The sequence below is a fragment of the Atractosteus spatula genome (assembly GCF_055471065.1).
Source record: "Atractosteus spatula isolate fAtrSpa1 chromosome 10 unlocalized genomic scaffold, fAtrSpa1.hap1 SUPER_10_unloc_8, whole genome shotgun sequence".
Taxonomy (NCBI): domain Eukaryota; kingdom Metazoa; phylum Chordata; class Actinopteri; order Semionotiformes; family Lepisosteidae; genus Atractosteus; species Atractosteus spatula.
The window spans coordinates 11,063-26,908 of record NW_028296628.1 but is presented as its reverse complement, the minus strand read 5'-3'; the positions used below and the strand labels follow the sequence as shown (position 1 = coordinate 26,908).

Genomic DNA, 15,846 nt, shown 5'->3' with positions numbered 1-15,846 from the left:
GTATTTCAGAATCCCACTCAAATCCAGTACGAATGCCGCATAAATCTGCATTGTACAATTAGTATACTGTTTGTCCGTTGAATCAAACACGCCTTATGAAGCATTTCTAAAACAGGAGAGATCGTTAGGGAATGCGTCTTCCTGTAAAAATAAAATGACTTCAAGGGCACTATAAGCAGAGGTGTGAAAGCCTGCTCTACAGAAGAACTATAGCCAGAGATGCCAAAGAGGTCGAGATTTCACCACGTGAGAGAAAGCATCTCAGAAAACGAAGTTGCGGTCGTTTCCACGCGTTATAAAACCACTAGGTCAAACAACAAGAGCTGAAGAGAGTAACGCGGCCGAGCGCTCTAAGGAGTTGGCTTAAACCTCCAGTCTCTTCAGGAGCATCTGTTGGATTCGCACTGCTACAGCATATCTCCTTGTTAAGTATCCCTTTTATTGTTGTTGCTGCCTCCAGGCGATGTAAACCAGATTCAGAAAAAAATAATTTGAACAACATTATTCCCATATTTGCTCGAAGGCGCGGTGGCCAAGTGGTAAGGCGTCTGTCTCGTTAACTGAAGACCGTCGGTTCAATCCCCACCCGTGCCTGTTTCATTTGTCGCCGCTTTCCTTCAGTTTCAATGTCTTCAAAGAACTCGTAATGTAGGAGTCTCAATAGTAAAAGAACATAACTGTCGCCAGTGATTACTATTCTTGCATATCCTGCCTTGTTTTTTAGTCGACAAAGCTTGTCTCTCTTCACACCCATCTTCCGAATGATCGCCTCAGCACTGGGAAGGAACGTGCGCTTGGTAAACCCCCCCCCCCCCCCCCATGGTCTGATCACAAACAGATCGGGTGAGCTGTCAGTCCAGGTTGGAAGTGACGTTCGAAAGCACTAAAAATCTGACTTTGGAACGAGAAGACCGTGTTTTTTTAACGAGTAAACGATAAAATAATATACTGCCTGCAAGACTATGTCAAGTTCAAGTTCAAATTCAAGTTTATTGTCATTATACTCATATACAGGTATATATTATAACGAAATGCTATTTAGCTAGCTCTCGGACATAAGTAGTACAAAGAAAAAAACACAGAGACAGAGACAACAGCCGATGTGCAAAAAACAACAACAGGCAGTGTGCAAAACAACAAAAAGGTAACAGGTTATGTGCAAAAACATGCATCAAAAGAATGAAATAAAGGGATAGAAATTATGGGGAGTGAACTTTTGACATGTATGGTAGAGGTAGATTTTCAATGTGTTTGGGTTTTTGGTAAGAAAGAAGGCACTGTGAGGTTCAGATCATAGGTGAGAGGTGAGGTGAGAGTGAGAGAGGCTGGGAGTTTAATAGTTTGATAGTGCGGGGGTAAAAACTGTTTCTGAGTCTGGTACTCCGGACCCGAATGCTCCGGTACCGTTTTCCATGTCATGCTAAACGCCACAAATTGTGTTCGTCCAGTCGTATCAATCGTCCTAAAGTTACAGAAAATCGGATGCAACTGGTACAGTCAGCACCCATTTCTTCAGGATAGTGGAGCGGTTTAAAACAGCAAATTCACAGTTTTGTGTCTTTCAATCTTTGTGTTCCGCTCTCCAAATAGAAGCACGGGTTCAAATCCCACTCCCGACAGTCAGGCGTTTTACCTTGTCTTTTTTACCTGCCTTTACACTATTTCAGTCTTGTTGTGCTCGCTGACAATCACAGTACAAGGAAAACGGAGAAACCGCTTTGGAAAAACATAACGGACAGAAAAAAGCTTCGTAAGCACGTGAATGTGATTAGCAGCAGTAAGGTATGCATTCAAATGTTTAAGGCAGATTTATAAAAGCAGCAGAAGAAAGGTGCAGCACAATGCAATTTGTGAGAGTTCGCTGGTTTTTATGCTGCTTGGATTTCTTTCAAGCCTATGAAGTGACCCCCGTTTTATTTTCATTTTCAAACTTCAGAACCGAATAACAAAAAGATTTCATGTGTGACAGCATTCCGTTGCAAATACCGTTTCCACGATGTATTCAGCGACGGGAATGAAATATTTTAGTGCTGGCTCAAATGCGAGGAATTTCAGAAAAACCTGGAAAAGCAACGCTTGCAGTAAATGACAAATTTAAAGCGTGTAGTCAGCATGAACAGAACAACGCAATGCTCTGTAAAAACGATCTGAAGCCGCAATTGCTCTTTTATCTCGGGCAGTTCATTCCGATACGATGTTTCCGCAGTATAAATGAAATGCCGAACTCCAAACATGTTGTTGCCATTATTGTTACTCCTGCTGCTGTAGTTTTAAGCTTTAATCAGTGGGTATGTAATGTTGTAAAGGGGCTGGACTACTTTGTTCAGTCCAAATTCCATTATGTGAATTTATGCTTTTTTAATATAAGCATTAACAATACAATGCGTGCTCAAAAACCGTTACTTATTAGCTTAAGAAGCGGCAGTGTTTTGACAAAGTGTGGTATTCGAACAGATAATCCTGAAGTGTTTAATACTTGCTTGTGAGCAGATCTCCCTCGATTTAGACAAACTCTTGTTCGGCCGATGATTTCAGATCAAAATCTGAATCAAGTGGAAAGAAAGCTGAATTACGCTGGGTACTGGGTATCACTGTTACGCCATCAGGTCATGCTAGGAGGATTGGCGGGATCAAATTGACACAGAGGGACCCAATGTGGGGGCTGAACCCACAGTTCTGAGATTAAGAGATTCTTGCTCTTTGGACTGCGCCTATATAACTCTGGTGCTACAGCAGTAATGTTTCTGGGTGTGGATGAACATGACATAATAGACTGACAGCAGGAACACGTGACAGTATCGCTATATTTGTCTGCAGTATATTGTGTTGAGAGCAGCAATAACTTTCCTGCAGAGATGGGAGTGCCCTTAATACAGCTCTTTCAATCAGACAGAGTAATAGGAACCGACCTCAAGTTTCGGCTGTGGATCCATCTGCACATGGGGGAAGAGACAGTAAAATAGCGACGAAGAAACAGAAAGAATTGTGCTCGCTGCAAAATAGGAAAGAAAGAGGTGTTAGGACACGTAAAACAGCTTGGCGATAATTTGCAGCGACAGTTTTATGTTATTTAGTACACAGATTTCTCTTCATGTTCCTTAAGATGTGTAATTTGTATGTTTGAACAAACAGTAATTTGTATGAGAACAGTTTATTCTAAAGTCCTGTCAATTAACAGCGGAGAGCTACCTGGTGCACGTCTTCAAGAAGACTCTCTTTAAGACGATTACAAGTTTCTCGAACAAATCTGCGTCATATTTTTAAAATAGTTTAGCTAATGAGCAACGAGAGTATAAATGAATTCTCCCACCCTCCATTCGAAGATAAAACTCCATGTGCGAGTCGAAGTTTCCTTGAAGCTACAGATGTTCGTCATTATTGGACATTCCCCGGTGATATTGACTAAGAAGCTCAATTCTTACGTGCTGTAGTTCAACGTGCGCAAAACACTCATATCCCCTGCAAATATCGGCATGGTCAGTGATATTCTCAACAATTTGTGCCATTGCAATTCGTGCCATACTTTTTCGCAATGTATTCTGACAAGCCAAGATCAGAGGGTCATATTTGAAAAATGGTGCATTAAAATGTCTTGTACTTCAGGATTTTGAAAGTCTATTACATTGTCTCTCACACCTCGGTGTCAGAATTGTGAGACGTTTTTATAATCAGGGGGGAGGGCCGTAGCAATAAGCAGAAAGCACAATCACCTTTTTCCCAGTGCAAGTCCATGTTATGGTGAGTTTTTAAAATTGGTTTGCGATTTTCTAAAATATATTCCATACAAAAATATAATTTGGACAGTCGCTATTTATTTGGATATTCCCTTTCACTGAGGATGTCTACAGTTTTCCAGCCGAATTAGTACTGATCGAATAGAGCCATCTACAGGCGAAAGGCGACATAACATCACAGCAGCAGCATTTAAGGCGGAACGAAAAACGCGAATAAGAAGCCAACTTCAGCCTTGTAGCAGACCCTGGGAGGCACGCTCAAAATAATCATCTTTCCCAGTACTTCAGAGTCATATTTAGAGCGCTTTACTGCAATTTTATGTGATTGATAGGAGATGTGAAGCCATCGAGCCTGTACTGCCATTTCTCATGCTTTCTCTCAGTGTCGGAGCTGCAATTGCGTGTAAAGGAGGCGACTTGAAAATGAAACGTGTAATCACCTTACAGAGGGTCTTCACGACGGGGTGTGTCAGCTAGTTCTCCATTATCGTCAATTTACTGGACTTCTGAAGAAACCTATCTACAACGAAAATACAAACTGCACAGTTTAAGGTACATGAAGAGAAATCAGTGTGCTGATTGACTCAAAAAATGTCGCTACAAATAATCTGCCAGGCTTATTTACTTGTTCGACCACCTCCCTCCGTCCCCATTTGCTGTTAGCACAATTCTTTCAGTTTCTTTTCTTGTATTTTCCTTGCTATTTTAGTGTTCCCCATGTGGAGATGGATCCACAACCGAAACTGTTTTCACCCTGTGTTTCTGCAGCGTCAGTCTGTATAAGGATCACAACTTGCACAGCTCCAGTGGCGCAATCAATCAGCGCGTGGTACTTATACAACAGTGCACAGCGGAGTTATGCTGGGGTTGTGAGTTCAAGCCTCACCTGGAGCAGTGTTTTCAGCTACTGAAAGCAACTGTCGAGTTTAGATACTCTTAGGTATTTGATGGAGATAAACTAACATCAAATGAACAAGTAAAGGTTTATTTTGAGTCACAATCAAAGAAGGCTCCACAGCTGAAACATTATGTTTCCTTCTCTTTTCAGCATGGAATAAACCTTGACGCAGCTCCCTACTAAAATTACCATCAGCTGTGTACCTCCAACTGACCTGTACACAAATATATGAGAGAGGTCTACTGAGATGAGAGGAGCACTGAAGACTTGAAAAAGCTCTCACATTAGATTCTGTGTTTTTGTTGTTCCCCAGATTTGTTTTTAATGTTCTTTTTCTTTTGAAGGTGTTGCGTTTGGTTTTTTTTTTCATAGTTGTTAGACTACTACAGGGATTTACCTAGGTTCCTGGAAGATTCTCGTTTTGTGTTTGTTGTTTTTTTGGGTTACAACATTTTTTTTTCTATTGATAGGACCCCACGCATTACTATGGGAGTAGTTAACTTTAGTTCTTACATTGTACAGTACCTGAAATTACCACATAAACTACTACTCTGTTTCCCTTTTTTTAAAAGGCACAAGTGAAGTTTGTTTTTCCTTGCTGCTGATTGGTAGCTACAATGGGTCAATTGCAATAAACTTATATACAATAAACTCCGCTGAAATTTGTCAGCAGCTCTGTACTAAACCTGTTCTCGATTGCAACAAACCTAAAATAACAGCTGCTGCCCATTAGATGTTACTGCATTAGGAGTCTAGCTTAAACCACCTCTTCATAGGTTTTAAGCAACTCGGTAGCGGACTAAGCAGAACAATTGATCACATTAGAACTGTCTTGAATGTAATGGAAATAATGTACTCATTAATTAACAAGCTTATGCACCACTTGCTTGAAAATTATTATTATATTTAACCAAAATTGCTTTCCAGACACCACAAATATTCACAATGAATGTTATCATAACACATTTTTAGTAATACAAGTGTTATTTATGAATAATTAGGTTCCATGTATATCTTTATTAATAGCTGTATTACAAGTAATGCATATACAGTCTTTATTACAGTTAGTTTTCAGTTATCCTGGGTAGGGAAGAGAATGGAAATTAAGGAAATAAAAATTTAAAGGGCTTAAGTCTTCAATGTGTTCTGTCATAGCTGTGTGTTGTCACATCTGTCATATCTGGGTGTTAATTTAGTATATTTGATGTATTATTTATTGTGATTTGACACTACACTTGTATTTGACACTACACTTCTCAGGAGAAAGCAGTACAATTTTTTTTTTATTTGAGGGTACAGAAATTGTATTGTATGGCCAGATGTAAGGTTACGTTAAGAAACCCTTATTGTTACCTTTTGCAACGTTATTTATTTAAGATGGTTCTTCAGAATAGTGTCCCTTACGTATCTGTGACTGTGGTCCAACAGTAACGGTGGTGAAATAGCCGGAATGTGTGGGAAGAAGATGGAGATGGAACAGGAGGTTTATTCAGTCGATAGAAAGGTTGTGTAGGACTGAACACACTGCGGTTATGGTACTGGGTTTAAGAGCATTACGATCCTACAGTCTCCTGATCCATAATCAGATGCGTTATCCAATGCACCACTGGCCCTTGTACCGCATTCCTCAAGTGCACCACTGTGAGCTTGCGCCGCTACAATAATACATTGCCCCAGTCCAAATTTTCTCAATTAGGTGCAGGTTTTCTATGTGTATTTAGTTAATAAGTCTTTCATTTTGTCTGTTTTAAAAATTACATCTCTTTAAAACGCTGAAATTCACTGTAGCGGCGAGGCTTAATAATAAGGCAGAATTAAGTGTTTCTGAGCTTCCCAAATGAGGCCCCATTTCTCTGTTCATCTCTGTGGTGCAGCCACAGAGAGACCATTAGTGCAGGGTGATTTAAGGTCCTAGGACAGCTCCCAAAGGGGGATGCACTTAGCTAAGCCTGGCTATCATGATCAATGGTCATCCATTGGCGCCTATCTGTCTAGGGAGTGCCAGATGGACATCTGGACTGCATTTCTAGGTGTCAGGAGTAAATGACTCATATCTCACCTTGATCAACCAATCAGGGACTGGTAGGGCTGAATAACCCACGTGGGACTCTGATGCCCATGGAACTTTCAGCCAATCAACGAGCTGAAGTTCCTCCAGGTAAAAACGAGATTCAGAGGGATTCTGGAGAGGATTCTGTGGACTATTCTAAAGGGAATTCAAAGGAGAATTCCAGGGCAGGACGGCCCAGGAGCAGAAGGCTCCCAAGGGCAGGACATTCTCGCAGCGCGCCTCCTGACCATCCTGAGACTCAGCCCGGACAACCACGGAACGGCCAGTGTGTCCGAGTGCCAGAACTTTCCTTTGTTCTAAGAGTCTAGAGCGGAGGTTGCCAGAGAATAACCAGAGGATCCACCCGAGGTTAGCGCCAGCAGCAGGCCTCGTGAACAGGTCGGAACTGTGGACAGCTGAATCACTATTCAGAACTAGCTCTTCATCAGGACCGAACCGGTCCTCTTCCTGACTTGCTGGGACCCACAGTCATCTTTTCTCCTGTGCGAAAACTTTGCTAGTTAAAGCCAACACTAACTAGCCGGTCAGTGAGCATCAGCAGCGCACCGTCGCAAGCCGCACAGCACAGCCTGGCACCGAGCCAGAGAGCGCGGATTGGACAGCAACAGCCTGCAACTGTTTCTTTGAGCCTGCAGGAGATATGAATCCCCAAAGAAATTGGATGAGTATTCAACTTCAATGCATTACAGCTCGAGAATTCAATTGTTATCCAAACCAGTTGATATCAATTTAATTCCTAAGAGTTATGTACTTGTTTTGAGTATCTAATGTAGAAGTTATAACCAAGTTCATTTACGAAACGGTCTAAATGAATGATATACTGCACGTATGTCCTCTTGATGTGTAACTCTTCGTAACTGAATGAATATATATCTTTTGTATTCTGATAACCCTCTCGATAAGATCTGTTAGGTTTATATGCATATTCTATGTATTAATAAATGTATCCTCGTGTATTAGTACCTGTGTGTGTGCATTGTTTGAGTTATGTCGCATGGTTGGGTTCTAAAGCCATCAAAAGAAACAACTTTGTGATTTACTGCTACAATTAATAATTGTCACAGTAAATGCCCAAACCCTACAGAACTGGTGCCTTCAGAGAGCCACAACGTTACATATTTGGCGTCCCTGAGCCGGTTTTCTCTTACATCACACATGAGGGTATTCAAACGAAAGAAATCACAGAAAAGATATCGCACTTAAAAAGAAATCCAGAGTGGAGACGCTGGTGATAGAAAACAGAGCTTCATACGATGCATGAGATGCTTTACCTCTGAACTAAACTCGGCTCTTTAATTGTGTTAGGAAGAGTGAATAGTCAACAGTGTACATTTTAAAAATCAAAGCAAGACAATGAGACACGAAGAGAATTCGGAACACAAACCTCTCCTTCATCGTTTAAAGAGCTTTTGATGAACGTCTAAATGAAAGACAAATTCACTATTTTCACTTTGTGATTAAAAAAACACTTTTATCACACGTTAAGCATTCCTGATGGTGTCGAATGGTTCTCTTTTCTACCCTCATCATTTGAGAATCCCCAGCTAAAATATCTTTTTAAACTACAACAAAATTGCAATATTTTGAATACTATTTAAGTTTACATAGTCACATTCCAGGTGATATTGACTTAGGCGCTCAACTATTAACTTCTTGGAGTTTGACTTGTGCCAAAAGTTTGAAATCTCTGCAACTATCAGGATGCTTAAGGACATCCAAAGAAACCCCATCACATTTAGGGGAGACGGTGTTGAGGTCAGATTAATTTGAAATGCGTCTGTGGGGACTTTTGATTTACCAACGTTATGTTTTACTGAAGGATACGATGACTGATTGTGCCATAGAAACTAACGCACGTCACCTTTTTTCTACATTCACAGGTTTTTGGCTAAAGACAAAAAAATCGTTTCATTTCTTGGCCAGCTGGCAGTAATTCCTCTGCACCGACAAGAAAGATGACTATTTTATCTTTTGCAATTTGTATGGATTTTTTTTTAAAAAGTTGTTCCAAAAATTAAATGAACACTTCCATTACATTTAATGTAGAAGCATGTTGCCGTCCATAATGATAAACTGTGCAGCAAGACAGGAAGAATGGCACCACTAGGATTCAACCCAGGATCATCTGTTTACAAGGCAGGCGCTTTAACCACCTAAGCCACAGCACTCACTCATCCTAGTGTTAATCCCACATCAGCAGGGTCAGCTTGTCTGCACACCCGTCTCCATTTGGTGGTTTGAACCAAATCTTTGAGCTGACGTTGCCATTAAATGCGACCGAGAATACTCCAACCGGCGTGCCGCTACACCTGCCGTTGGAGAACTAAGCCACAGCACTGGCATCATATATATCCCTTTTACAGCCACTTGGACACATCTCAATTGCTCTGAGACACCTGCATTCAGTGTGCGCTGAGCCTGCTCGCTGAGCAAGTGACGAGAAATGGCTTATGTCCAAGGAGCTCAATATGCTTTTTATGTTCAACGGGGTGTCCAATAAGCCGGCACTGACACGCAGCACAGGCTCTGTGGTTTGACATCTCCCAAGGTAAATGTTGAAATTGTAGGTGGAAGAGGAAAATTACCCTCGTGTACGTGGAAGCAGGTGTGCCTGCATTAATACAGCTCCATCGAGCGGAAAAAGTAACACAAGAACTGCCTTAAATTAAACAGCAAGTTTCTGCGGCTGAAAACAGAAACTATTCCCTGTGATAAGTGAACTCACAACCTCAGCATAACTCCACTATAAAAGCACCACAACCTGACAAATTGCGCTACTGGAGCAGCACAGCACAGTAGCACATTTTCCTCAGTGCACTCAAACAGTGCTTCTTCCCTAGCCTACCAGCTTCAAGACTTTTTTTAAATTGATCAAAGATTCATTGGAAAAGGTTTGTCGATGGGTCAGGTGGGAATCACACCTGGATTCACTGCTTGCAAGGCAGCTATGTTCATCATTATACCCAGGACTGGCGCCAGGGGAATGATCTGTAGGGAGGGGGGGGTCTGAAATCCTGAGGGGGGCAGTGATATTTCGGTTTAAACGGAGCCATTACAACCATCCAAGTGAATTCTCACAAGCATGCCACTGATTAGTATTTCATGTTAGAAGATAACGACAAGCAATCTGGTATTTAGTGATGAAGAACAGTTCCACGTTCATCAGAACTCACGTGATTATTTTTTCCTGGAGCATCAACCATATGTGTTCATTTTTGCAACAACATCAACGGTAACGAGGTTCTGAATCATTACGAAATCATTGTAAAACCAACAGAAAGTACAAACTTCTATAACTACAGTCCTAGTTATATAACGATTGTAAGTATGAGGATAAACTACTGCAAGGCATTGGTCCACCTGAGCAAATAAGGTCATAATAATGTTGACACCCAAAAACATAGACACTATGTAACGTGCTGTTCCTGGATGGATAGCCCTCCTGCACATCAAACAGTCTGATGTAGTAACTGTGAATTCGGGGTTAGTGTAGTTATCTGACCATTGACAAAGTACAACTATTTTTTACGGCTCAAGTTAAGTAAGTGAAAGTGTTCAAAAACTTTTTATCCAAACCTTTTATCAAAACTGAGGTGGGTGGGACTGTTCAGTTGAGGGGGCGATTTTGGCATGCCAGTAACATTTTCACAAAACATCCAAGAGTTACGAAAACACTTACTTTGTGTATAAAGTACATTGTGTACACACTGTAAGTTCAGAACGCGAGAAATACTGCTCAATATGGGATCCTGTCCAGGAATATCAGGGCTGTAAGGGGGTCAGATCTATAGATGTAGTAAACACATTAGTGGAGACAGTGTGTCTGCTCTCTGTGTGAGAGCCGGACAGGAAGAATAATCTGTGGTCTGGGAAGAAGAGACCCTCGTTGGAAGAGCGGCGCTTCTCACAGGAGAGAATGAAAAAAAAAAATCTTTTTCAGGGACGCTGATTTTTCTCCTTGCGGGAATTAAAAGCCCTTATGGGGAGTGACCTCGTGGTGCAACAGTAGTGCATCTGATACCACATCAAAAGGTTGTGTGCTCAAATCATGTCGAGATCGGCTGATGTATGTTCAGGTTCAGCTGGTGCCGAACCTGGAAATTAGACCATGCAGTTTGATTTTATCTGTACACCACATAGATAATCTAAATGAAATAACAGAGCAGTACAGGACACGCATTCAGGAAATTACACAGCAAGTCATTTTGAACACGACAAGAGAAAAGGCACACTGCACATCCGTGAAACATCACATCCGACTTTAGAGACAGTTACATCACAGAATGGAAGTTTCAGGCCCCTTTTTCATTACAGGTTCAAACAAACCTGAAAGTTACAGAGTTTTAGGTCACTTTTGTATTAAAAAGTGTCTGAAGCCTGTAAATATAATTTGCCCTTTTTTAAATTGTGGATGAAATCCACTCCCATGTACCAAGACCTTACAGTATATTCATGTTAATTAAAATGACTAACGCTATTGGACATTAGCTGGTGCTTTTTGTAACGATTTGCTATTTCATGCTGGAAAGAAGGAAACCCGACCAACGTTTGCTTTCAGGTGTGGTTCATTCACATAATGGACATCTATTTCTGAGTAGTCTGATTTAAAATCACACGAACCCGGTAGAAGTCGAACCCACAATCTCATGATGCAAAATCAGACGCGTTATCCATTAAACCACTGGCCAATCATGTAACTGAATGGCACCATGGTGAGTTCAGCACTGCAACTAGTAATACACCATCCCATCTAAAATTTCTAAGTGAGAAACGTGTTTTCTACATTTTTATCAGTTTTAAAATATCATCTCTTTAATACAGACAAAGGGTTTGTGTGTCACTTTGAAATTCTGATTGATTTAGAATTCAAAGAAAAAGATGTTTTCTTCAACAACGCAGTGAAATTATGACATCTTCACTCTACTTCTCTCTAGCAGTAAAGCAGACCTTGCAGTGTGAGCATTTGCTACAGTAAATTAGGTCATGTATCATGTTAAATCACTTCTTCAAAACCAAACATTTCCTGGTGCACATTTTCTCCTTGAAAAAAATACATTTTTTCCTTACATGCTTTCTCGTTTTTTTTCCATCAGAGTACAGAAAGAAGAAAAAAGGGAAAAGCAGTGTCGCAAAAGAACTCCGTCACCCTTGGGAGATGTCAAGCTCATCGGATATGAAAAGTGCCCACTAAAAGCAATTTCTCTTCATTTATCTTAGCTTCTGGGCTGCTATTATGTGTGAGGAGGCAACTAGCTCAGCCAGCAGACTCAGCGCTTACTGAATAGAGGTATGTTTTGAGTGTCATGCTGATCGTCTTATAAATGCAAAGGAAACTTTTAAAGCTGATAAAGTAATTTGCATGTGGCTACAACATCCCTGGAAGAGAGATTTTATCAGTTGCACATAATCGGTATTTTTTACTTTTTGTTCAGCACTGGAAATATATTTTTTACGTTTTCTTAAGAAGATCTCATGAAGTATTGCCAGGACCTACCTTTAGGACTCAATAGCGATATTAATGGAGTAGAAATGTAAGATAAATTGATGATCTGAGCTAAAATAGTCCTTACGCGCCTCCTGTAACAGTGTTCGTATTCATAGCAAGTAATATTCTTTTTCAACCCCAAACGTTGCTAATGCATTAAGCTTTGTGCGACCATTAGAGGTTTCGGTAGCTTCTGGAGAGCGCACTTTTCCAAACTGAAACCTATTAGAACATTATTTAAGGTACACCATGTCCCGGAATCGTTCATCGGGACTAGGATTAATATCAATGGAATGTACTTCAAGATTTAACTGAAATATTAAAAGAGTAGGAAAGCATTTAAAATAGAAAAAATCAGTTCAGATGATATTTAATTTTTGAGAAATGGGCACATACTGTACATCAGCTCAGTGAGCAGTGCGAGGTGCTCTCCTGGAGATGATGTTAAATTAGTTAAAATCATGTGATAGTTGAAAAAGCTTAATACTTAGTGAAACAGCCAGCACAAATGGTTGCGTTTGTGATTATGTTACTTCTCTACTATAGCAGCATTGATAAAAGACCCTCTGAAAGCAGTAAAGCACTGCACAACTGAATTCATTGCTATTTGGAGAAATCCACAAACTCGTGTTTTTCATGTGCTTTTAAAGACAGCAATACTCACCAACAAAATAACGACACTGCAGCTGATTTTTTCCGAAGCACAGTTGACCTTTCTGAGCCAAATGATGAAGCTCACCCAGTGAATACTATAGCAGAAGGTGGAGGAAAGTGAGACTTTGTAACTACTGCAACCACAGGAACAACTGCAAGAAGCAGAATCAATTTCCCATCGAATGGTGGTGTTGTCTGAGGTACGTGATGTGAACGCGTGCAGAGAATCCCACAATCTCTTCAAAACTTGGACAAAGTATTTCTGATGGAGCGCTGTGCGCAAAGATTGAATAAGCTTTGCTCCTGCCGATGATTCTGCGTGAAAAAGCACAGCCTTCAAGTTTCACAGACAAATGCACCATGCCTACAAAACCAATTTTAAAAACAATTGCGGCACACTACGATTCACACTGACTCAAAAGTGATCACGGCAGATGTTGTTCCCTGCATAATGCTGAAGGGACCAAAGAGCATTGCTGTTGGGAACACAAAATGAGGCTTTTTCATGCCTTGATGTTAAGCTGACAAAGACTATCTTGAAACACCTAGTTCAGTCTCTCGACAGACTGTCAAGCAAAGCTTTTACCCATTGAAGTCGCAATAGAAGGAAGGTCTTAACCCACCAACACTTAGCAGCGGCAAGATTCAAACCTAACCCAGCGAAGAAAATGGAGCACAAACCCAGCACATAGACCACCCAGCCACACTCCCAACACCTTACTCTTTTGGAGAACGTCGGGTGGGTTCAGCTCTTGTTGTGCGACGCGTGGAAATGACTGCATCTTCGTTTTCCGAGATGTTTCCTATCACATCTTTGTCAGCTCTGAATATAGTGCTTCTTTGGAGCAGGCTTCAGACCTTTTATTTTATTTATAAAGGAGGGCGCATTCAGAAACATGTAATTTCTGTTTTAGAAATGCTTTGGGCGGTGTGTTTTATATAATGCACAAACAGTATTCTGATTGTATACTGTAGACCTGTGTAGCAATCATACAGGATGTGACTGGGATTCTGAAATGTTTCTTGAAAAGGTATTCAGGGCTGCTTGAATCTATAATAAAAAAGTGACCCGAAACTTCCAACCTTCCAATAACTGATGTCGCTCTCCCTAAACCTGTACGTGATGTTTTGCAGATGTGCAATGTGCCTTTACTCCTGTATTTAAAATGACCTCTGTTGTTGGGCGGAGTTGAAGGAGAACTAAACTGCATAGAAAAAGTACGTAACGATAAAATATTTCTGCACGTGAAACACATCAATCGTTCAGCATTTCTAAAATGTTTAATTGAATTGACAAAGAAATCCTCTCCTTAAACTTCGAAAAGGATTATCTGTTGAGCCAGCAGACGAAACACTGCAGGTGCCTGTTTCTCACAGGTGTTTGAAGTTGTGGATAACATTCAGCAGGTTTGTCACCGTTGCTTAGCTGGTTAAGACGCCTCACTAAAAACCAGGAGACCCTGGGTGCGAATCCCAGCGGTATCTCTTCGTAGACAACAGGCCACTCATTGTCAATATTTATGGAGCTTAATTTAAAGACAACGGGAGAAGCATGAGTTACAGCTTTCTGTAGCTGTTTTATATCGCAATGGTGAGTGCATTGGACTTCTAGGCCTTGATTGAATGAAGTCATTCAAAGGTTGTGGGTTCAAGTCCCACCAGAGTCATGTATCATTTTGATTCAACCTTTCAAAATCCTCTAGGGATTGGTGTTGATCAAGTCAAATAAAGGACTTCTTAAGAGTCCACAGTTGAAAATGAACCAGCAGCCACAAGAAAGAAATTAGCACTGGACTGTGATCACATTACTCCTGTCCTGGAGTCCTTGCACTGGCTTCCTGTCAACTTCAAAATCCTCATGCTCACCTATAAGGCTCCCCATGGCTTGGCACCTCAGTACCTGTCTGGGTTATCGCCCTACTCCCCACCTCACAACCTTCGCTCTTCTAATTCTGGTCTCCTATCTGTTCCCCCGTCCATCTACACTCTATGGGTGACAGGGCCTTCTCCTGTTTTACCCCAAAGCTCTGGATCTTTATCACCGAGGATATCAGAGAGTCACCTTCTCTAAACTCCTTCAAATCCAGACTCAAAACCCTCTTCTTTAGAAGAGCCTTTAATGAACTATTCTTTACCCCTCTGTTCCTACTGCATTTAATACCACCATCTATTGTCTCCTCTAACTGTGTATTCTCATCCTGCTTATCTTGTGTATTTTTTTAACTTTATTGTTGTGATTCTGTAAAGCGCTTTGAAAAGCCAGCTTTAAAGGTGCTATATAATGTAAAGATTATTATTATTAATAATGAACAGTGCATTTAACATTGAGCACATGCGGTCCTTCTTTGCAAAGGATTGCAAAGGTTGGGAATTAGCTTTTCACTCGTGTTGTTGAAGACCATATCCTGGCTTTGTTGCAGGAAATGTCTGGATGCCATCACCAGATCAAGGAGAGGATCATGGTTTTGGGAAGTCTTCTTGATGCCTGACACTGTGTGTTTCCTGGTTGTAACAGGTGTCATTCTGGACCTAAACAACAGAAAACACCATTGAAATCGCTGAACTGCCTAGCGGACACTTTGTCGCCTTCTTCTGACCTGCACTTAATGCGATTCTCTGAAAACGTGGCACATAATATCTGTGCTACCTTTATGGAGGGTGAGCACACTCATAAGAATCATAGATTCGATCACAAGCATCTAAAAATGAGAATGAGAAAATGACATCACGCTATAAGGCTGAATGGCACAAATTCTCCTGTTCCTTCTGCAGCAAATGTGTGTTTTTTGCTTCTTAACACTGAGATAGATGGAGATATTTGGCAGCAGTGGGATTCCAACTCACACCCCCAAAGAGACTAGAGCTTTAATCCAGCTCTAAATTAAAAACTGGGTGACTTGTAAGGGCTGGTAGGAGAGGAAAGGAATAAATGCTTCTTTTTTGGACAAAGTCTTTATCTACTAAAAGAAGGAAAGATATATTTGATTATTATTTTTTCACCAGT

General features: G+C 40.9%; 1 non-coding gene across 1 annotated transcript; it reads left to right on the top strand.

Annotated features, from left to right (window-relative positions):
* The first annotated feature begins 522 nt into the window (after positions 1-522).
* trnat-cgu (transfer RNA threonine (anticodon CGU)) lies at positions 523-594 on the top strand. The gene has a single exon. It is a non-coding gene; the product is annotated as a tRNA-Thr (tRNA).
* The last annotated feature ends 15,252 nt before the right edge of the window (positions 595-15,846 follow it).